This window comes from Schistocerca americana, chromosome 7 (assembly GCF_021461395.2).
Source record: "Schistocerca americana isolate TAMUIC-IGC-003095 chromosome 7, iqSchAmer2.1, whole genome shotgun sequence".
Classification (NCBI taxonomy): domain Eukaryota; kingdom Metazoa; phylum Arthropoda; class Insecta; order Orthoptera; family Acrididae; genus Schistocerca; species Schistocerca americana.
The window spans coordinates 518,648,985-518,674,105 of NC_060125.1; the positions used below are offsets into that span (position 1 = coordinate 518,648,985).

Below are 25,121 nucleotides of genomic sequence, written 5' to 3' on the forward strand. Positions count from 1 at the left end.
AGCTCTGTGCGCTTTGTTTTTATTAGCTCAATCAAATATATTGTCTAAGGGACCGATTGGTAGAAAAATGATGTTCGTAAACCCCGCCCCAGGAAGATGTTACAATTTTTGACGTTAGTTTCTGCGAGATAAAGTTTGTTGTCTTACTTCGAATATTGGGTAATTTGTGTTACACTCTCTCAAACAAGCGTGTGACAACTCTCACTGCCCTTTGTAAAGGTCATATTTACTCTGCAGTCTGACGTGGTATGGATCTCAACCTCCAGAGCTATATTCCGATTTTATCCCGGAAAATGAAGCTATGTTCTTTGAATTGTTGCGTCCTTGTACCAAATGAACAGTCCAGCAATGACAAATTGTACTCATGGAAGCAGCGAGCGATTCGACGCTATTCGGATTTTGATATGAGCGTGGAAGGGAAGCAGTATATTACGTCCATTGTGGATGACAAACTGCAACTGTGATTTAAATTGGCGATTGATGTAGGTATGATACCATTCTCTTCTTGAGTTTGATGCGATTTATTGTACCGTTAACCAGTTTTCGAGCCACTACAGGCTTGTCATCAGACACAAATGTTAGAGAAGCATTACATTTTGACTATGTGCAGCCTGGAAATTAAGATGGTGATTGTATTGCGTCTTGATATTGATGACAAATTCATGAACATTTTAGCCAGGGGCACGCGCGCTAGTGCGTTTGACACACACACACACACACACACACACACACACACACACACACACACACACACACACGCGCGCGTGTTTGTGTGCGTGCAAAACACATCCATTTAAACCTCCTTATTGTTGTGAAACCTTGGTCTCTCACTAAAAATTTTACATGTCGTTTTAAAAAGATGAATTCTTCCAGAATCAATCGCAGGAGACAAAAAGAAACAAAAAATAGGTATTAATCTAGGAGAGGTGGGAGGGGGGGAGGGAGGCGGAGGCAGGAAGAGATAAGGAACCACAGTTCATTACAGATAAGTGTTGATGCGTACTTGAAGTCTTCGGCATGCGAGAAATTGCAGATTTCCTGTCTTGTTAACAACTCCCCTCATTATTGTATTTCGCTTTCTGATTGAACGTGGCGCAAGTAATCGTTATTTCAAAGTGTTTCTCCCTTGATCATAAAGTGATTATATCTATTTTCAGTGCCTGACAGAATAACTTACTGTCATAATACGTTTTTCATTCTGTCAATCAGTTTTTGCACAGCATATCACATTTCTTTATTCATTTTTCTCTCATCAGCCTTGTTTTGTATTTTATTTTTACTGTGCATTAAACCGATTTCGACTTATTCGAGTATTCAGATGATGAATTAGTAATAAGTTTTGCAGTTACTCTTGAGCTGAAGAGCCCCGGAGAATTGCTCACAGTGTAAATATATGTGAACTCTTGATCACTGGAACTGAAGACTGGGTCAAAAGCGGTAGCAAATAGTCATCGTCAGAGAGCATCATATTCGAAGCACAAACTAATGCTTGGACTGTATGGAGACGAGAGGGATTTGCGCGTGCTTGCACAAAACGCTCAGTAATGCACGACTGTCCAGCATGCGGTTGTGTAGCCGGGTTTACGCTAGCGGGTTTTTTTTCCGTCGGATCCAGCGTTACGAGTGAGCGACTGTCCACCGCACCGCGGCGTGTCGGCTGGTCAGCAGAGGGCTGATGTTTTATAGACGGGCCGGGGCGTGAGAGGTGCTGCTCTATTGATGAGCAGCCGCATAAGCTGCTGGCGCCGCTAAGCTGGCTCTTCATTACCGCAGCGGGTCCGAGGCCCTGAAATATTCAGCGCGGCTTAAAGGCCACCCATTAGCCACACACCTGTTCGCCGCCCATCCATCGACCTCCCCACAAGCGACACATGCTGATGTGATGCGTGTGGTGTTTAGTTTTGCACACGATTCACCCTCTGCAAAGCGGACTGAACGGCGGTACCTGTCGAAGAAGCGAACCTGTGTTAGGGCACCGTAAAATGTTGCGAAAAGTTAAAATGAAGCGGTCAGCGTTCACTTCATGTTACATTTGCAGAGGTCGACGGAAGACAGCACTACGCCACAACAGCGAATTTTGAAATATTACGTTCTATATGCACAGTTAAATTCAATGATAAAATAACTTGATACAAATCCGTTTGTTACAGACGGTTCTTTCCAGCGATACATGCGCAGTTAGCTGTTACCTGCTACTGGTGCATTCAAATGCATACTACGTTACGTTGTCAGACTAATCCATATGAAACCGAGAATTACCACTTTCTTCCGCCGACCTCTTCGTATATACGCTACTGGCCATTAACATTGCTACACCAAGAAGAAATGCAGATGATAAACGGGTATTCATTGGACAAATATATTATACTAGAACTGACATGTGATTACATTTTCACGCAATTTGGGTGCATATATCCTGAGAAATCAGTTCCCAGAACAACCACCTCTGGCCGTAATAACGGCCTTGATACGCCTGGGCATTGAGTCAAACAGAGTTTGGATGGCGTGTACAGGTACAGCTGCCCATGCAGCTTCAACGCGATACCACAGTTCATCAAGAGTAGTGACTGGCGTATTGTGACGAGCCAGTTGCTCGGCATCATTGACGAGACGTTTTCAATTGGTGAGAGATCTGGAGAATGTGCTGGCCAGGGCAGCAGTCGAACATTTTCTGTATTCAGAAAGGCCCGTACAGGACCTGCAACACGCGGTCGTGCATTATCCTGCTGAAATGTAGGGTTTCTCATGGATCGAATGAAGGGTAGAGCCACGGGTCCCAACACATCTGAAAGGTAACGTCCACCGTTCAAAGTGCCGTCAATGCGAACAAGAGGTGACCGAGGCGTGTAACCAATGGCACCCCATACCATCACGCCGGGTGACACGCCAGTATGGAGATGCCGAATACACGCATCCAATGTGCGTTCACCGCGATGTCGCCGAACACGGACGCGACCATCGTGATGCTGTAAATAGAACCTGGATTCATCCGAAAAAATAACGTTTTTGCCATTCGTGCACCCAGGTTAGTCGTTGAGTACACCATCGCAGGCGCTCCTGTCTGTGATGCAGCGTCAAGGTTAACCGCAGCCACGGTCTCCGAGCTGATAGTCCATGCTGCTGCAAACGTCGTCGAACTGTTCGTGCAGATGATTGTTGTCTTGCAAACGTCCCCATCTGTTGATTCAGGGATCGAGACGTCGCTGCACGATCCGTTACAGCCATGTGGATAAGATGCCTGCCATCTCGACTGCTAGCGTTGCGAGGCCGTTGGGATCCAGCACGGCTTTCCGTATTACCCTCCTGAACCCACCAATTGCATATTCTGCTAACAGTCATTGGATCTCAACCAACGCGAGCAGCAATGACGCGATACGATAAAGCGCAATCGCGATAGGCTACAATCCGACCTTTATCAAAGTCGGAATCGTGATGGTACGCATTTCTCCTCCTTACACGAGGCATCACATCAACGTTTCACCAGGCAACGCCGGTCAACTGCCGTTTGTGTATGAGAAATCGGTTGGAAACTTTCCTCATGTCAGCACGTTGTAGGAGTCGCCATCGGCGCCAACCTTGTGTGAATGCTCTGAAAAGCTTATCATTTGCATATCACAGCATCTTCTACTTGTCGGTTAAATTTCGAGTCTGTAGCACGTCATCTTCGTGCTGTAGCAGTTCTAATGGCTAGTAGTGTTTGTGTAATTCAAAGACACGAACATAAATTCAAAAAGATAAGTTTATATAGTAGACGGTTCTTCTAACGATCACATTACAGTATCAACCTTATAAAAGCCTGAATAAACACATTTTGACGTGCGGGAAGAGAGTCAGTGAGGCGCTGGACGGTACTGACAGGGACGTGGAGCGGTGCCGACTCCAGTGTCATGACCATCTGCGCAGGGTTTCTCAATTGAGGATCCACGGCGCGAACAGACAGACCGAGGTGGTCTCACAGATTGTCGATTGGATTTGATTGCGGGAGGTTTGGTGGTCAGGGCAACACGGTTAACTCATACTTGTTCTCTTCGAACCACACACGTGCACTGCGATCTGCGTGACGCGTTGCATTGTCTTGCTGGTAGATGCCATCGTACCGAAGAAGAAATAAAATTCATGTAGTGGTGGACATTGTTCGCAAGGATATATTCATACTTGTGTTGATGCATTGTGCGTTCCAGAATGACGAGATCACCCAGGGAATGTCACGAAAATATTCCGTCGACCATAACACTCCATCCTTCCGACGATTGTTGCAGCGCCGGACACGCCAACGGCCATTTGTCGGATGAAGCATAGCACTCCGTCTTCAGGCAACAAGTGGCCCATCGGGACCATCCGATGGCCGTGTCATCCTCAATGAGGATGCGGATAGGAGTGGCGTGTGGTCAGCACACCGTTCTCCCGGTCGTTGTGATGTGTGGTTTTTTTTATAATATGCCGGAGCCGCTACTATTCGGTCGAGTAGCTCATCAGTTGGCATCACGAGGCTGAGTGCACCCCGAAAAAAATGGCAACAGCACATGGCGGCCCGGATGGTCACCCATCCAAGTGCCGGCCACGCCCGACATCGCTTAACTTCGGTGATCCGACGGGGACCGGTGTATCCACTGCGGCAAGGCCGTTGCCTCGGATGAGTTACCCAGGGAATGTGATTAATTTGGGAAGGCCACCTGTCGCCACTCAGTGGACGTCCGGTTGCGGGACTGGCGTGCAAATTCCAGCCTCGCCGGCGAACAACAGTCATCACGTCTGCATGAACCAGGCGCCTGCTACGCAGACCCGTACTCATCAGTGTTTGGAAGACATTGTTGAGAGCCACTTGGTTCATCTGGGCGATCAGTTGGTGAACAGTGCTACGTCTTCGCCTGACTTTCTTCTCCGTAGCCGTGTTTCACCCCTGACATCTGTGACCCGTGGTGTGCCGCAGTTGCCTCGGTGTCGGTTTTGGATAGCGCCATTTTGCCATGCGCGGGCTACCTTAACTTCGGCAGCACGCGAACAGTTTTCAAACTTAGCCATTTCGAAGATGCTTCCACCCGTGGCCCGAAACCCAACGATCATGCCCTTTTGGACGTCAGATACATCGCTCCGCTCCCGCGTTGCGGCACCGACTGCACTGGTTTTTGCTTTCCCCTGAACATGCTTTATATATCCTCCACTGCTAGTGCTGTCGTCTGTAAGATGTTACTGCACATTGACGTCGAACGTAGGCGGTGGCCACATTAACGTGGCTGGGCTGTGTAGAACTACATACTAGAGTGCGCACAGTCCGTAAGGAGCATTCAGAAAGATAGGAGCCGGAGGCTGTAGAATGAAAACCGATTAAGAGATCGTAATTTCATTGAAAGTGTGGTCCCTGTAAGAGCGTGGCTGGGCTGTGTAGAACTACATACTAGAGTGCGCACAGTCCGTAAGGAGCATTCAGAAAGATAGGAGCCGGAGGCTGTAGAATGAAAACCGATTAAGAGATCGTAATTTCATTGAAAGTGTGGTCCCTGTAAGAGCGCTGAGGCTCAAAACTTGCCGCTAGAGGGACACAGGCACATCCGCCCAGAGCGAGGACGTGCACGGGTCGACTGCCTTCTCAGCTCAGTAGTGCTGAAAACAGAAATGGAGGCTTTAGAATAAGAGGAAATGGGTCTACTGCGTTTCCTGACGACGGAAGGAGTGCGGGGAAGACAAATCATCGGAAAATTTACGGAGAGCACTCCACGTCAATAATAATTCAGACACTCAATTTGACCCGTGGAGCAACGGTTGACATTTTAGCTCGTCTTTCTTCCATAATGAGGGCATCCACCTGCTGGACAATGGCATCGGTAGTGTCGATTGAGGTTCCAGATCTTGTGTCATTGGCCAACGACAGCCGTCTTTGCATGTATCGCTCGTGGCACCTTTGCAACGGACACTAGTCCCCCGCACTCCTTCCACAGTCCGCAAACGCACTGCGCCCCTTTGCTCTCCTTCTGAAGCCTCCATTTCACCGTTTTCAGCACGACTGACTGCAGTGAACGTTCGACGCGTGCACGTGTTCGCTCTGTCGTCACATGGATGTGCGCCCATATCTCTCTAACTTGGCCCGTAGCTGGGCAGGAACCGCAATAGGAAAGGGAACAACGGTGGTGGGTGTTTTGAACGACCACCTTGCGGTATAGGAGAGTGGCAGTTCGACAGATGAAGCCTATGAACAAACGTCTCTCTCTCTCATAACTTGCAAGCTACAACTGCAATCTGTCTGTAAACTGAAAATCGAGAAGCATTGCGGGTGGATTAGGTAGCCTTTCCCGGAAGAACGCGTTACGTGCTGTTCGGGCACACCAGCAATCAGTTTTCTGCGTTGCAGTGCAGCACAGCGCAGCATGCTGTGGTGTACGAAGATTCTGTTGATGTACGTTTCTTGCATTGGTTAGTTACTTCAGTATTCCGTACAGCATTGGCACATTTAGTGAAATATAGACGCTCCGGAGCACTGCCACTCATTTAAACGGCGCACAGTGGAAGGGCCAAAATAACGTTGGGAAACAGTTTGGTGACGTAAAGGTTATGTCGGTACAACCAGTAATTCGAGAAATACAGACGTTCAGAGTAAGCAGTATCTCATTAGAGTACCGAAAAATAAATAGTCGCATAAACAAGGGATCAACCAAAGAAAAACTAGTCCAACCATGCTGCCACAAGCAGTATTTAAAAACAAATCAAAAGGATAAAAAAATTTAGCTTTGTGCGTGATGTCGCTTACTACGATACCTACATTGTAAAATAAAGAACGCAAAAAATTTTGTGTGTCAGTCCCGCAAGAGGGATGGATCAAATTAATGTATTGTCTTGTGTGTGTTGCTGGAAAAAGGAGGAAAAATTAAAGGGAAGTAGGAAAAAAGCACATAAGTACATTTTATTACCACTAGAGCATTTATTGATTTCTCCATCATGTATAATTATGTATTCATTATGACGTTTAATCTTTCCTCTCACACAATACCGGTGATTTTACCCGTTTTTCCAAAAATGCATGATCTCTTATCCTTTCTGCACTTCCTTCGCCACAGAGTTTGAATTGTGGTGCAAATATCGAAGTGATAAGTGATTCATTTAGCGGCTGTAGAGAATGTGAAATGGGCGTGGAATGCAAACTGAAGTGACAGATTGATCAACAAAATAGTCTATTTTTTCTTTAGACAGGGCACTTACGTGGCGATGCGAAAGTCAGTATTTCATTGGCCTTCATCGACTGATCGATGATGCAGTACACTCCCCCGGAATAGCCTTCACTACTATGGAGACAAAAATTCTTTTATGCATCTATTCGCGATTATGAGATTAAACTTTCAACTACCATAGGTAACAAGTAAAAGTTGATAATCCGGAATTTATACTCTGCTGTCTTAGTGCTACTGTGTCCGCTGTAGTGACTCTAAGAGAGAAACTTTTCAGGAGAAACCGAAATTGCCGGCCGGAGTGGCCGTGCGGTTCTAGGCGCTACAGTCTGGAGCCGCGAGACCGCTACGGTCGCAGGTTCGAATCCTGCCTCGGACATGGATGTGTGTGATGTCCTTAGGTTACTTAGGTTTAAGTTGTTCTAAGTTCTAGGGGACTGATGACCTCAGAAGTTGAGTCCCATAGTGCTCAGAGCCATTTGAACCAACCAGAAACCGAAATTCCTCTCTGCGCTTAAGTGTGTGTGGTGCTCTGCGGTAACAGCTGACATCTGCTTCCGCAGGAACTTCAGCCATTTCACTGTGGCAGATTGTACTGTCTGCTGCTCCTCAATTTGGGACGTATTGTGTCAATCCCTGGGTACACAGCACTACACTGCTTCACGTGCGTGGGTGGCCTTAGTTACATACCGACGCCGCACTATATATATCTCCTCGGATGTTCAAACGAGGGAATGACTAGGTTCTCAGTGTCATAACATAACTAACTGACTCTCTCTGCCGCTCGGCAGTAAGAGAATACTCAATAACAACCCGCTGTTTATACGGTATCGTGGAAACAAGACATGAGAAAACGTGCGGTCAACTGTAAAATTTGGTACACATTGGGTTTTAAAAGTCCTATTACAGACTCGTAGGAGCTGTAGAGGGGATTTTGTAGAGAGGGTTTTGGTCAGGGGGTCCGGATATACACTATTTGGATGTAAAATGAGTTTGAAAATTGAAATTTAAGATCTACCGCCTCGCGGGTACGTACGTAATGGTAGAGCTGCACATTTTCCGGATCGCCTCAGTCCATCATATACCATTCTCTTCCAACTACAACAACTTCTGCGAGAAAGTATGCGTAGGAAGGAGAAAGTATGCATCGCAGATACATCTTGGTCAACGGACTGTAGGGTCGCCATGTGGAGCAGCTCCTGTAGAGCACACAGGCCAGAGGTGTGTGCGTGCCATGAAAGCGGGAGATTTGAAAGGCACGCGGTCTTCAAATTTATTTTATGTCCAAACCGTACAGCTCTGGCCATGGATTCATTATCAAAAGTTGATCTACTAAGTTCCCTCTACAACCCCTAGAAGATCGTGATAGGAATTGTGAAACACCCTGTAGAAGAAAGCGTGAAAAAGAGGCGAAGTTCGGCGGACAGGTAAGGCGCATAGGAAGTCAAGAAAAGGGAAATTATTCTGGAGACAGACGGGGTAGTGCGGATCAGTACTTCTGACTTGAAACTAATCAGAGAAGTGACAGTGAGATTTACATGATGGCTACATAACGCAGGGCTAATAACTCTGTTAAATCTCCAGGTGTCAATTGAGAAATATTGAACCTACCGGTACCACTTACCTACTGTGATCCATGAAGTCATCAAAATGACAGACATATAAACAACTCATCGATATCCAATATGCTTAAAATGCACGTAGCAACAAGAATTTTAGTTATGCAAATGAAGGCTTTCGCGGCGGCATGTCATTGCAGTAAAGTATTCTGGGGCTTCTCGCCCCTCTCATTTCGTACTGCATCCGCGATGTTCCTGCAGGTGTAACGTCGTACGTCACATCATTACGTTGAGGCTCCAACCCGACGTATGGTATCAGTAGGTTCAACCGCCAAATGTCAGAAACTGTAACTAACTCAGTTTCATGCACATAAAGTATTTTTGATACTTGTATTTTCGCAATACTTCAGGCATGTTTTTGTGGAGTAAATCTAGAACCCGTGATATATCCTGCAGTTTTTTGTTTTTTTTCGTGTTTGATAGGATGTTAATATTGCTTATGCAACAGCTTCACGTAGTGGATTAAATGTCTTTAACTAAGCAAATGCCTTGTCTCGGCATCCTGCTTACTGCGGCATAGATTCGCGTGGTGTAGCGAATGCAGTTCTGCACCTAGCTTGCTGGCATTATTCTGTGTGACAGCACGGCGGAGTCGTGGAATGGAGCAGCACCTACGTACATGCCTCTCTCCCCCTCAGCGCATTACAGTGGCCGCCGACCAATCCGGTGTTGGCAACGTCGACAGCTGGCTGGTTGGGCATTCAAACGCCAGGCAGCTGCGCGCCCAGATTCTATCTGCGCGCAACCGTCGCATTCCGAAGGATCTGTACCGGAAGCATCAGGAATTCGCTCTGCTCACAATTAAGCTTTCTGGGCATCTGCCTCTGTCCATCGGGGAACGCCGGCAGAAAACTTCCTGGAGGAGGACATAGGGACGATTTACAGTATTCATAAAATTAACATTCGTAACTTCATCTGGCACCGCTTTATACAAAGAATTGAATGAAAAAAGTTGATTTTCTCCTCCAGTCATATTCATTCCACCGTGCCTTAAAGTAGACTGACCACATGAAATAAATTGTAAGAAAATAGATTCCAGGTTGATTCGTTGGAAGAATATTAAGGAAGTGTAATTCGTCCACGAAACAAGAGACTTGCAAACACTTGTTCGATCAATTCCTGAGTGTCGCTCATCAATCTGGGACTCTCCAAAGATTGGATTAATAGAAGAGAGAGACAAGAATAGACCGATTTGTCAAGGGATCCTCTAGTTGGCGCGAGAGCAATTTGAAGACGCTCGCCAAATTCCTGTCGCAGACGCTGCAGGAGGGACGTTGTGTACCACGGTGAAATTTATTTTTGGAATACGTGCGTTCAAAATATTACTTACTCCCGCAGGCATCTCGGGAAATGGCCACAGCGAGAAACTCTGATAAATTACAGCTCTTACCGAGGTTTATTGACAAACATTCTTCCCACGCGCCATTCGCGAAAGGAATAGAGAATGTGGAAAACGATCGTCCTACCAGAAGTACCCTCCGCCACACACTGTAAGGTGGCTTGCGACGTACATTAAGTTATTTTGCTTAATAGGATCAAATTGCAGGCAAAGATCAATGAGAGGATAATAGCAAAATAGGTCATATGAAGGTACAACCAATTGGCGTGTGGCCACCCCGCATGGCGCAAAGCAGACGACCGTGTGGAAAGTTCTCCACAACTGCCACATTGTGCCACATATAATGTGCGCAGCACTTATTTCCTACGGACTTGCCTCCGCGGCGACGGTGTTGTCACTGGTTCGTCGCACAGGTCGTCACAGTGCTGGGATCTTTGTCATCCATCCTATTCGCAGCTTCCATAACACCCACCTGTAGGCTACGGAGAATCACCATGGTTTGGTGGCAGCGAACCATCAGCGCCGGTTTAGCCTCAATGTGTGCCCGAGGATTGTTGGCGAACGCCTAGTGGAGCCAGTTGTTCTTCCACGACGACTCACAGCGTAGCCACACCGGGCACGGATTACCCTGGCCTACACGGATGGAAGACGTGCCTTTTGTTTTACAAAGGGTAATAATGTATTAGATGATGGTGCTTCAGCTCACTGCCCTCTTAAATTTGGAGCTAAATACTTGTAGAGACAGGACATTCCCACTTGCCTGGTGTGTTGTAATGTGTGCTTTTAATCACGAGTCCTGTACTGTCAAATATCTTTTATATGAAAACTCTGTGTTGCACTAGGTTTCGAACTCGGAACCTTGCCTTTCGCTAGCAGGTGATTTTAAAGTGATCACGATGGGCGCTTGATGACTTTACGTGTTACTTTCCTGACAATATGAAGAATCATTGCTGTAGAACGTGTTAAGCTGTCACGTATCCATAAACTGCGACCAAAACATTTATGGAAACAAGAGTGTATTTCCAGCAGATATTATGCTCCAATTTGATGCCAGATTTATGAATTCTAAAACGCGGCCACTAGCGTAGACTTAAAATAATCATACAACTTTAAGTAATCGTTGACGCATAAAAGTATAGCACTGATGCCATGGCCAGCGGAATGTGTGAAAAGTGCAACACTTAAGGGGTTGGGCAAAAAGAATGGAAACAACAAAAACACAACGAAGTTGAAGGACATGATCTTTACGCCAGTGACTGCTTTAAGCCGTAATATCAGCACTTGATAATGGCCTAAGGCCGAAATTGCAATAGTGTTTAATAAAAACTTACAACAGTCACTGGGGTAAAGATGATGTCCTTTAAAAAGTTTTCCATGATGTGAATCCCACCTACAACAAGTAAAAACACAACTCATTATCATGCCTAATACGGTGTAGGAAATCTGTTGGCATTTAAAACAGCTTCCAGTCGTCTCGGAATGGATAAAGACAGGTCCTGTAGGGTTTTAAGGGGAATTTTATACCATTCTTTCTGCAAAATAGTGGCAAGCTGAGGTAATGATTATGGAAGTGGATAGCGGTCATGCATCCTTCTCTCCAAAGCAGACTGCAAAGGATCAGTAATACTGAGATCTGCTGACTGTGGTGGCCAGGGGAGTTGTGGCAACTCGTCCACGTGCTCAGAAGACGAGTCGTGGATGGTGTGAGCTGTGTGAACAGGGGCCCTGTCGTCTCGGAACACATCACCACTGGGAAACAGACAACGTACTATGGGATAGACCTGAGGAGCCAAAATGTTAACATAATCCTAGCTAGTAGAGTGACCTTGCAGAGTAACCATGGGGCCCATGAAATACCACGATAAGTCAGACTATGGCTGCCCAAACCACCACCGAATCCCTACTACGTTTCACTCAAGGGGCACAAACTAGGCCAGAAGGGTTAATGAGTACGACATTGTGTTTTACAGTGACTTTTGTAGCCATCGTCCCCTTATTTCTCGTCATAATACTCTTCATTGACAGTCTGTCACGATCACTCAAAACACATTTTCATCCACATTGTGACTGATGTTTTTCCGTGTTCGGTATATATCATCGATACGTTGGCTCTTGATAAAGCGAACACTTCGGTTACTTTGGTTGTGGAAGCATCGACCATACGAGCAACCAACAATGTATCCAAATCCGAATTCACTTAGCTCCGACGTAATACATTCAGAACTACACAAAACATTGTTGTGACAACGACTGACACTTGCAACGTATTGAGAACGTTACACAAATGCCATTCGTGGTCAAATACAACAACGCGACCTGCTGGCTTTGTTAGCATCTGCTTTTATGTTCAAGCATGTAAGCGTCGCGGTGTTTCCATAGTTTTGTCCAACCCCTGTACATTACGAAGTTCAAGCATCGCATATTAAATTTCCTGGAAGATTAAAATTGTGTGCCGGACCGAGACTCGAACTCGGGACCTTTGTTTTTCGCGGGCAAGTGCTCTACCAACTGAGCTACCCAATCTCAATACTTGCCCGCGAAAGGCAAAGGTCACGATTTAGAGACTCGGTTTTGCACATGGTTTTAATCAACAAGGAAGTTTCATATCAGCGCCCACTCCTCCGCAGAGTGAATCTCTCATTCTGGAAGCATTGCAAATGATTGTGTTAAATTTTCATTCCTCCCATCTGGACACCGGCCAAACTTACGTTGGGACTTGCGTGGTACTATGATACCAGCCACAGTGGTAACCAATATGAAAAAAAAAAGAAACTAGAGAGTGTATTTTGTATATCTGTATACAGCAGATAACAACAAGGAACGACAGAAGAGGGTTCCTTTCTTTATCCTTCATCTACGGGACACTCACAATTGTTTTCACTACTGCTCGAAAGTAAACAGACTATATGTGAAGGTTTGCAAATGGTCAGGGCAAGGGTGTATTATAAATCAGACTTTGTGTTTACATCTACAACTATATTATATTTTTATTATTCTCCTGTTAGAAACATACACTTTACAATATTAAAAACATTACATTGTATAAAATTTGACCGAAACTTGGGCACTTCTAGTGCATTACCCAAGGTCTGGTACAAGTAATCTTCCGTGCAGGAGTTTGGATGCCGTCAGCACTGAAGCTTATATTTAACTGTATAAACCTTTCCAAAATGGCGCTTGCAATTGTCTTCTTTGTTGTGGCCCCATCTTTCCAGTATAACTGTGGATTTGCCCACTCCTGATTCCATTCTATTCGGGTCTTCCCTGTCAGCCATTCCTTGTCATAACCAAGGGGCAGAGATTCAGATACTCTTTTTCTAAACTGAAGAAGTCCTTATTTTTCCCCAGTTCTGATGTGGCTACTTCATCTGTGGTTGTGAGGACGTCTGATCTGAGAAAGCTCTTTCTGGATGTCAGTCTTTGCTCGTGCATTTCATGTCCATATAATGGTAGATTTACCCCCTTCTCTACTTTTTTTTCCTTTTTGTTCGCGGCTATTTTTCTTCAAACACAAGGTGGAGCTACTGCTGTCAGATGGTAACGCAGCGTCGTTGGAGTAGATTTTAAACAGCTTCATGTACGTAAGAGATCAGTCGAGTGTCATTCCTTGGTATTTTGGGCTCTCTCATTGGTCCAGCTGAAGCATTGACCAGACAATCTTTAATTTATCGAGTGGCTACCCGGTATCTTAAATGGTACCAAATGCTTGTGTATTACTGTCGGTACACTCCGACTCCTGCTCCCCGTTCCTGTTCCAGTCGGAAATTTTCCTCGGGGATAACAATTGTGGCTAAGTTTTCGTATGGGCTGGAATTTCTGATATTACATTCATGGTCTCCTCGCGCGATGAATGTAGAAGCATGAGGTTGCTTGTTCAGCTTAGCACGCAGGATACTTGCAGCCCACACCTCGCAAAACTGATTTCTTTATTCGTTTCTAACATTATTATTTCACTATGCACCCGTTTCCGCTGTAACTGGTGTTGTGTAATATGTACTGAGTAAAGGCGTAACTAGGGTATGACTGCCTGTGCGCCGTTTCCGTGGAGACGCATGTTTGTAACGGGCGAAAAAAATTACGAAGGGCGATTACTAGCTGGAACCACTCTCGTTACGCCATCTGGCCTTGAAAGTGTGTAAAGCATGTTTTGTTTTCGTTGGTGTGTTTTTACACCTTTGCGATAATCGACAGTGAAACAGTAAAAAAGAAGTTGCGTCATTGATGCAATAATTGCGACTCTGGACTGCGTTTTCCATGTTTTCAGTTTGTGTCTCATAAAAATACAGTTATTGAAAATGAGGGCTTTTACTTCAACGTATAGTCATGTTGGTGCCAATTAAGTAACAAACAGGCCAAGCAGCAATGAGGGTCACACCAAAAATACTTAGTTTTCGGCAGACCGAGATGGATGGTAGGCAGAGGAGGGAGGGAGGGAGGGGGGGCATAGTCGAACTACGTTCCGGGCGCCAATACCATCGTTACGCCATTGATGCTTAGTTCTTACGCCATCTTATTAAATTGTGAAACTTCTGCTTGACTCAAATCTTCCGCAGTAACAATGCATCTTTCGAGCTAATGACGGAATAATTGCTAGGAAAACATTTCCTCATCCTTGTTTAAGTGATGGAACCTTCGCTATCTCCAACGACATTGTTATCGATGAGACTAGCGAGAATTTCTGCGAAAATGGAGAAGAATTTCAACCGTTTTGCGTGTGAAGTCGTGGCAGTACTGCAGAGTGACCGAAGTAGAACTTCGGTGTGTCTCTCCCCTTTCGTCCTCCGTCTCCTTTATAGCCGGCTAGTCGGGAAGCTCGGCAGAGGGTGATCTTGCTGGAGCGGCTATTGAACCCCGAGACCGACGAACTGGGCCAGCCACTGAGTGACGTAACGCGCCGAGCAGACCGGTTCTCTCCATCGGGGAAACCCCAGCGCACATCCTGGCGACGTCCCAAGCTGAATTTCGCTTGCAGCGGAAGTGCACGTGTCCATCTTCAGGTACTTGCCATTGGTTTAGCAAAGCTGTCCTCAAGCCGAAGGTTGGTTTAAACACGTTAATGATTTACTAGATTGGACTGGTATGCCCTTGCTACCTCCGACCCTGAAACTGGTTTGCTTACTTGTTGTATTCAGTCTGGACAGTGGTTTTGGTTTAATGCACCTCACCATCCTAGTCTGTCCTGCGCAGGCCTCTTCATCCCTTCATAATTACTGCAATCTATATCGATTGAAACGTGTTTACTGTATCCAAAATTTTTCTCTACGCCAAACATCCCTCTATTACCAAATAAACTATTTCTTAATGCCTCAAGATGTGTTCTTATAACTCATGGCTTCTTTTAGTCACATTGTGCCGTAAGTATCGTTTCTCTCAAAGTTCGATTCAGTTCCTCCTAATCAGTTTTCCAACCTACCCATCTATTCTTCTATAACACCACATTTCAAAAGCTTCTGTTTTCTACTTGTCTGAAATACTTATCATCCGTGTTTCACTTCCAAACAAATCTACACACCAGATAAATACATTAAGAAAAGACGTCCTATCACTTAAATTATTAACAACTTTCTCTCTTTCGTCAATGCTTTTCTTTCTGAAAGTGATCTGCATTTTCTAGCCTCTTTACTTTGCCCACCGTCAGTTATTTCTCAGCCCAAATAGTGAGACGCTATAAGTAGTATATGATTTTTGCTAACTGACAAACCTGGCGCGCCGGCCGTGGTGACCGAGCGGTTCTAGGCGCTACAGTTTGGAACCGCACGACCGCTACGGTCGCAGGTTCGAATCCTGCCTCGGGCATGGATGTGTGTGATGTCCTTGGGTTAGTTAAGTTTAAGTAGCTCTAAGTTCTAGGGGACTGATGACCTCAGAAGTTAACTCCCATAGTGCTCAGAGCCATTTGAACCAAACCTGGCGTCGCCCTCGTATCCATTTTGCCAATTTTCTGTTAGAAACTAAAACAAGAAATGAAGTGACTGACTAGTGTAATATAGAAATAACTCCACTTCCTTGTATTAGTGAAAACACCTTTGTAATTATGAAACACGCGTACAAAGATATATGCATATGTACAAATGTATAAGTACGGTATCCATATTACGAAACCTGGTACGCTCAATAAAAATTCTCTTTAATGTTTATTTAACTCATAACTTGATTATAAACGCTATTTGTAAGTACATATCCGTAATTTCTTGGATGAGCCCACCCTTTAGTAAGTGAGATAACGTTTTCCGTGAGAAAGGAGAATGTCAAATCTACTCCGCAGTATTTTGACTGACTATCCCAGTGAGTTGTCAATTGTAACACGTTAGATGAATTCGCAATTGCGAATAATGACTACCATCAGCTGTAGAATGGAGTGGCGACAGCGAAAAGTTGTGCCGGACCGGGCCTCGAACCCGGATTTCCTGCTTATCGCGAGTGGTCGCCTTACCATTTGGTTGTCCGTGCACATATTTTTTTTATTACTGTAATGCGAATAATATTTAGAACTTGAATATTATTCGATAAAATCTAACCCAGCAACAGCTTTTTTTATTTGTGATATAGGATCGCCTTGAAGCCTGAAGTGCTTTGCGTTCGCAGAAAGACAGTCTTTAACAATTGGAAAGGAGATGCAGAAGGTCCTGTAGGTATCGAATAACCATATTGTGAGTTGTAGATGGTTCGTAGGTCTTCTGAATATATTTACGCTGGTGGTCTGTGGAATTGGAACAACGTTGGATTTATTTTCGCATTCTAGAATAGGCGATATTGTGCAGTCATACGGCGATAGTATTGCGGAACATTCTTTAATTTCATTGTCCCCCTTTGTGAAACTGTTAATGTAGATGAAATTCAGCCATCCGCCTCATTAAATGTATTGTATTTTATTGAACAAAAAATACGTAACCAGCACCACAGCGGAATACGTACGTACATCACTTAAGATTTTGGTCTCTTCTTATCCCTTTTACGCCAAACAGACACTTAAAGTTTTAGTGTGCCATTTGTTGAACCAACGTGTGTGCTAGAAAAAGTGCAGCAGAGTAAATGTTTGAAGTCCAACATTTTCAGTACTGCTGATCTTACAATTTACTTAATAGACAATGACATGGCAAGTGCTTGTTTTACCAGTAAGAAGAGGTTTATTTATAAATAACTCATCTGCTAGCAGTCACGATTTTCTTTATTTTATTTTTCGCACGACGCGTTTCGGGAAATGATTCCCACTTTCAAGTGCGTTTTTTGTGTTTGTTATGCCATTTCTGCTTGATGTTGTCGATGTGTGAGTGTCTGCTTCATTTCGTTGACTTTACTGCAGTATATATGAAAACACGCGATTTTTAGTTGGTTGTAGATCTTATTGTGAAGTTAGTGGCGACATTTTGAAGAATTTGTACTTTCAGTTCCCTTAGGGTCCATTTGTGCAGAGTCTCGCACACACTGAACATCACACACAACTTGTACAATTTTAAACAACGAAAACATTTTATATAAACCAAAAGTCACAAATGGACGATAAAGAAACTAAGTACAAATTCTTCTAAATTTCGCCACTAACTTCACAAAAAGATCGACAATCAACTAAAAATTGCGTGTTTTCTTATATATTGCAGTAAAGTGAACGAAATGAAGCAGACTCTCACACATCGACAACATCACATAGAAATGGCATAACAAACACAAAAAACGCACTTAAAAATGGAATCTTTTCCCGAAACGCGTCGTGCGAAAAATAAAGAAAATCGAGAATGGTAGCAGATGAGTTATTTATAAACAAACCTGTTACTTTTTAAATTTATTACTGTTACCATAATTTCTTTCATTATTTCACAGAAATGGCAAACAAATCTTTAGTCTTTTAAAGCAAATGACGCATTGTGCTTTATTGCTACGCCACTTCGTAAAAATATTTCCAGACTGCGGATCGTGCCATTCTGCAATAAAGCGGATGTCCAGCGACGACAGCCAGAAATTACCCTCTAGACCAGAGGGGGGCAAGTCTTGCATACTGAAAGTACACGTGTACCTTAAGCCATGACAAGGCATCACGAACATTATTCTTTGAGCAATGGTGTACCAATTTTATGCCATGTGTTTTTTGCTGGTTTGTGTCGGCATTGTTATTAAAATAACATTGATCCATTCTCCCATTTTGTACAATAACGCAATATTTCAAATCAATGCAAATTTTATGAGTTAAAATTATCCCTTTTTTAAAAAGATTTATTTAACAACAAATTTTTTTTTAGAATTGCTGCTATGGGTAACTGATACTTCGGGTTTTAACTCGGTCATTAGTAAAAAAATAAAAAAAACAGCTATAACCGAGACCAAATAAATACCGAAAAATATCGGTTTTTCAGAACTAAAATACCAGTATATGTTTCAACCGGATTTTTTTTCCCATCCTTACTTTTGGCTACACAGTTCCATTTCGTTAAGGATGACGTATTAATGACTTGAGAGGGAACGCCCAGTTTGGCCACGAAGCTGTTTCTAACGAACGAACCCTTCCCATATGGAGATCTTCAGCATTTTTTACCACTGTATCCTTTTTCAGTTTTTCTCTCGTTCTCTTGTATCTTGAGTTTTTATTGAATTTAAAATTAGTACTAGCGCATATTAACGTAGCTCGGACGCTAATTACCACGCTGTGGTACCCCCTCATCTTAAATAACAGCAACAGCAAGAAATTTCTCCGTTGGAAGCAGCGAAACGGCAGACGCTGGCGGCTGTGCGCAGTGAGTCTTCTCCGTACGCCACCCTGCTCCTCCCCCTCAAGACTGGCAGGGAAGAGTAAAGAGTGGAGCTGTTCTCCTCCTCCTCTGTTTGTTGGGTCGTCGCTTAACCGCCGCGGGGCCGCAGCTTCTTTTAAGAGGCAGTGAAGGCTAGCGGGCCCGCCCGCACCAGCGCCAGTGGAGGAACTTTTTACTGGCGCTTCCGCGCCGGGAGTGGTCCCGACAAGTTGGCCGCAGCCGGTATCTTCCCCGCCCTCCCAGCTAAGCGGAGTCGCCATTTGCACCGCCTCGTTGCGTATTTTATTACCGGTTATTCGCAGATGTTGCGGCACGTCTTCACAGTAATACACAGCATTAGCATCCGCAATCATACTGTAGCAACGGAGACATGTTACATCTAGCGAAAAAATCTATAACGCCTGACGATGTACTCGTACATTGACGAGCCGAAACATTGTGACCATGTGTTTAATAGCGTGTTGGTCCAAACGCAATATATAATGGATTGTGCAAAGCATGAATTCGGTAAGTGCTTGAAAGGCTTAGGTAAGTATATGGCACTAGGTGTTTACGCACAGGTCACAATTCCTGGAAATTGAGGACAGGCGATTTGTGGATGTGGCACCTGAACCGTCCCGGATGTGTTTCATCACGTTCAGGTGGTGACCAAGACGTCAACGAGAATTCGCTATCGTGTTCCTCAAACTACCGTAGCGTGATTCCGCCCTTGTGACCCTGGCCGATATTCTCTCGAAAATGCCATCGCTGTCCGGCAAGACATCAACAACGAAGGGGTTTAGGTGACTCGCAGTTGCATTCACGTACTCCACAGCTATTGTGGTACTCATGGATCGATTGACTGATCTTGTTGTGTGGTTGGTTCCTTGGCAACCCCCCGCCCCTACACCCATCAAAACAAAAAAACAAAAAAAAATATCAAGCACCCATAAAACTTTTAATGCTGCTATCGATCTTGGATGAAGTGACTTCTTATTTGGCCCTTCCCCCCCACCACCAACCTGCCATGGTCCCTTCGATTGCTACCGCAAGTTGAAGCCCAAATAAATGTCCCCCATGGCACAATACTGCCCACACCGGCCTGCGTCCGTGGCGCGTTACCTATTTTGAGCAGCCATTCGCCTGGATGACGGCGTCCACAGGCACACCTATAAACGAGGTTCATCCTACCAGGCGACACATTTTCATTGACCCACAGTCTAGTTCGATGATGTGTGAACCGTGATTTATTTTCAAAGAATATTCTTAAGAATTTATTTTATTTACTAGTGATTCATCAAGAACATTAACACATTTAATCACACTATGTAAGCATGGAAGTAGTTGCCAGGAAGTAACTGATGAAATCATTTCCTTTTAACAGATGGAAATTTTATTCACTTTAATAGTGCCTAAAAGCATTTTTTAAAGAAACAGATTTAAAATTATAGTCAGAAAGTACCTTCTAAATATCAAAGTTACAATTTATTCAGAGGCAGAAAGAAAAAAGTTTTGACTGTATGAGATTTCGGGCAGAGAACCTTCCCGCTCCCTTTTGACACGGCCGTAGTTACGACCACTCAAAACAGCCTCTGAAAGACTATACTGGTGCAAATCTGCAACACACCAGATTACATTAAAGTAAAAGTTTTAACAATTTATACAAGCACACAAACTATGCACCCCCAGTAGGAGGGATGGAAATGGTACAAAACACTAACAATAAAAATATTAACCTTGCCACCGAAGGTGCAACTTGATTTTAACTTCTAAGAAAAGTCTTACGATGAAAGGGTGGCGACTTTATATACTAAAATGATTATTTAAATAAAAGCCCATGAAATGCAATCTTATATAAAATTCTACAAGGTTGGCCAACAATAGTTAAGATGCTCTACAACACACAGATACCGCCTCTCAAGATCATAGGCAATAATATCAAAGTTTCCAAAGATCAAAACATATTTCAGGTATTAGGCCGTTACACTCCAAGCAATAAATTCGTTAACACACCAAATCCGACAAGAATGGTGACCTCACCAAGAAAACAAGTAGAATTTAACATGAGTAAATCAAACAACATATCACCAATCACTTAACTTGTAATAAACTGCGATTTCTCGAGAAGACCTGGCGCAGCACCCCCAAATCGCTCTCCCGAACCGTCCGCTGCTAGCCGCTTCAACGGGCGCAGGAAGACGCGCCGATCTCCCGTCTCACGGCGTCGCAGCTTGCACCGGCCAGACCGATGTCGTGTGTTGACTCCTGTTGCTCTCGTGTCGACCGCGAAGTCACTACCCCTCGCTATACGCCGCGGCCCACTGGACTCACGTGGTGACCTCACATGCGCCGACGCTCAAGGCGGACAAGTCATCTTGTGTCTCAGTGCGCGACCGACCAACCGATCTATCCAACCGCCAATGATCATTGCCTGAGCAAACTCGGACAGACTGGCGGCCTAACGCGCAGACTCAGATGCAGGAACTAAGCCCCGACCGTGCGACCACTCGCTGAGTTCTCTTACTGGCGGAGTGGCAAGACTTCAAAGGTTGATCCGAACGACAGAGAGACACTAACTGCCTAACAAATGTGGACGAGAAACAGACCCAGACTGACCGACTGGCGAGCTCATAGCGTCCCTTAAATGCGCGTGAACAGGCAACCTTTTCCCTTTCCCACCAGAGGAAGCCACCAAAGGTGCGATTGCCACAGTGGCGCCACCGCCAGAAACGGAGAGCGACTGCTTCACACTACGCGCTGCGGCGCGCTCTTCAAAACAGCAATTTTACCACGGCTCAGTGTGCACTCTGCAATAGTAATGAACGATGTTGTTAATTAGTTTCAGTAGATAGTACGACAATAGTACGCAAACAGCCGAGCAGCTCCGCCGTTTCCGAGGTGCTTGTTCTCGGGCGCCGGGCCATAACGATCTGCCATTTGTCAAAGTCGTTTATGTTAGTTCATTTTCTAATTTGCGGCCTCAACCGTCACTAGAATGATTCCCACAATCTCGGTGGTAAACGGCCAACTTACAGTTAACACACTGCACTCGGGCGTTCGTCGCACGCAATACACTGCCACTCAAAAAATTACCAGTAGTCCAACATCAACTCCTTAAGTTAACGAGTTACAAGATACTTATACGATAACTGGACTACTTTATTTATGAATGACTTTTAGTGAAATGAAATGTCTTCTGCCTAGTGTCTCCTGTCGGATAGACCAGTCGCCTGGTTGAAGTATTTTAATTCACGCCATTTCGGCGAGCAGAGAAAATCTCCGACCCAGCCGGGAATCGAACCCGGGGGGCCCCTTCCATGGCATTCTGCCGCGCTGACCACTCAGATGTCGAGGCGGGCATGACTGTTAGTGACTTAGAGTTACTGTGATTTTCTTCTGACACCATTTAATTACCAAATTCTAATTGCAATTGAGAGCGGCGTGTGCGTGATAAAATTATGGGATTGGTAGCTCCAGCCGCAAGAATGTAATTAATTTGTCACAAACACGTGTTTTGACAAAGGAATATGTTTTGGATCACGGGATAAATACTTTCCAAATCACTACTACGAAATATTTGACCTATTTTTCATTATCGACAATGAAATTTAAGTAGTGATATACCCATTAACAAAGAAAGTTTCTCAGGGTCATTATCAGGATTTCATATCGTGATTGTTTAGAGACAAACGGGACCTTAGCAGACGGACTTTGATATAAGTGGTGGTGTACGGCAAGTGTGTGTGTGTGGGGTGGGGGGAGGGGGGGGGGGACATAGGGATATAGAGAGAGAGAGAGATTTGTTTGTATGATAAATCCCTTCCCTCGAAAATTTCCTCCTCCGTTCATGTTAGTACCACATTTGTGTTACCACAGATGACGCGTCCATGATCTGATTTGTACTGAAACTGGAGCACATGGAGACCGCTAGTTGCTTCCACCGCCCAGGGTGGAATGCATAAATTCTGAAGTATGTTCACCAACCTGCGGTCAACTATAGTTGTCCCCTTCGCAGTAAACAGCACGTAGGTCGTGAGTCCGTTATCTTGAGGATGTAAATAAACTGTTAGTGTGGAACTGCTATTGTAAAAACAGTTAAATTTTGAATTTGTTTGTTTTAAACGCGATGCCATTTGCTGTTTATTAGCAGGATATGGGAAACTGCAGAATTATAGTCCACTTTAAAAATCACAAATAATTTCCATTTTTCACATTTTCACAGAAAATAAACAAAATAATGACTATCGTGTTTGCGTATTTATCATCACACCAGTTCTCTGTGAAATGTCGAAAAAACCAGAGATTACTAATAAAATTCTTAACCAATACCCACCGCGGCAGATATCATGTTTGTCCTCCGAAACTACCAATCGATCAGTTACATTTACAAACCTGAGATTGCTAATTAAGTCTAAACGGACACCGACCGGGGCAGACAACATGTCTGTCCTCCGAGACAGCCGGTCCAGTCCTGATCTTACAACGGAACCACTTCGTCCGCCATCCAAAGTAGCCGCGATCCGAATATCTCCGAAATGCTTCGTCTGCGTTTTCGTTTAGCAATTGTTTATTATTCTGCTGGTAATGAATGCTTTCCAAATAACGGAATGATAGCCTGTTATTGAAATAAGCTTTTGTATGAAATGCAAGTAAATTCACTGTTTAGTTTTTCTAATATTAATAACAGAAGTTTACCTTTTGGCGCGCTACTTCCAAACGCAGCAGCCAATTGCGGGGGAGGACCACAATTTAGGTGGTCTTTCTCACGATACCCTTACCGAATAAACCATCTGTCTTTGTATGTCCATCTTTTCAGAGATGGTTGCGGAGCTCGGCTGTTCGATACAGGATGTCAAATCAAACACCTTTCAGCCGTCTAGTTTCCAAATTTATTTTATGTGGTTATCAGTTTCGATTTACTACGCTATCTTCAGGCGCCTGATCACTTCAACCATTTGTCAGTAGATGATGGTTGAAGTGATCGCTGTAGCAAGCAGAAATATACAGATACCAATATTCGAATGCTGGCCCGTCTTTTGACCAGAACCTAGGTGGAATCTTCCTACACGTTGGTCAGGGGCCTGGAGATGATGTAGTAAGTCGCCGAAACTGGTATCCAGATAAAATGTTTGGAAACTAGACTGCTGAAAGGTGTTTGATTTGACATCCTGCATCCGTCATTAGTACCTCACAGCACATTTCGTCATTTTCCCGGTGCTGCCTTCTCAACTGCTCTAAGAAGAGCTTCTTGTAGTTGAACATAATGGCTGTAAAGACAGAAATGTTACAGCAATGCGACTCTTTGATCGGTCGCTGGTCGGGCTGCAGGCGACGCGGGCGTTTCCAGATTGAGTTTTCGAGCTTCCGCCATAGCCGACAAAATACTCCCAACTTTCGGCAACTTTTGCTCAAATGTCTTAAACCCACGTACTGCTCTAAATTGTTGTGTGTGTCACTGTTAGAATCTTGAAAAGGTGAAATTGTGTGTTCGGGACATTAAAGTTGTCGTTCATCACAAAATTTTAGGAAATAAACTAATATTTTTAATTTGTGGATAGAAACAGTTGCTTGACCTGAAAAATTAAAAAAGAAAAAAACGTGCTCTATGGGCGCCACATTTGCTTTCTTCGTGCTCTAATCTCTCTGATTTTATCCTCATAGTCTGTTCGCGAGATATACGTAGAAGGGAGCAATGTACTACTCTTGGGCAGTCGACTCATCTCAGCGCTCCGGCTTCCACGACTACTGCGCTATTTTAGTAGATGTGTGAGTGAGGCGGCTCTATGCCAAGGGATGCACGCATGGGAAACGTGTTTGCAACTAGTTCTTTTTAGAGGTGAATACTGCAGCAGACTTTTATAAGCAGTGTTTTATCATATGCCTTTGTTTTCAACCTTTTTTTATTTTTATTTTTTAAGAAGCAGTGACTTTCATTACTTCAATAAAGAAGTACGTTAGATAGTGCTAATGTGATGAGCAGAATTACAAAATAACTTTTAGATACAGGCATTCAACATTAAGTTGTGATGCTTAAACATTTATGTATGTTTCGGTTTTAAAATTGGTAATACGTCTTGTCCAGCAGTTCGTGATACAAACACAAGGAGTTATGCAGATTAAAATATGTTAAATTCGGACGTCGGTGGGATTTTCTCAATTTCTACATCTACATCTATACTCCGCGAGCCACCTTACGGTGTGTGGCGGAGGGTACTTATTGTACCACTATCTGATCCCCCCTTCCCTGTTCCATTCACGAATTGTGCGTGGGAAGAACGACTGCTTG

General features: G+C 44.3%; 1 protein-coding gene and 1 pseudogene across 7 annotated transcripts in view; one reads left to right on the forward strand and one right to left on the reverse strand.

Annotated features, from left to right (window-relative positions):
• Positions 1-25,121, forward strand: part of LOC124621768 (transcriptional enhancer factor TEF-1) — an 803,182-nt gene that overhangs the window by 558,007 nt on the left and 220,054 nt on the right. The window lies entirely within an intron of this gene.
• On the reverse strand, positions 4,512-4,629 carry LOC124623305 (annotated as a pseudogene).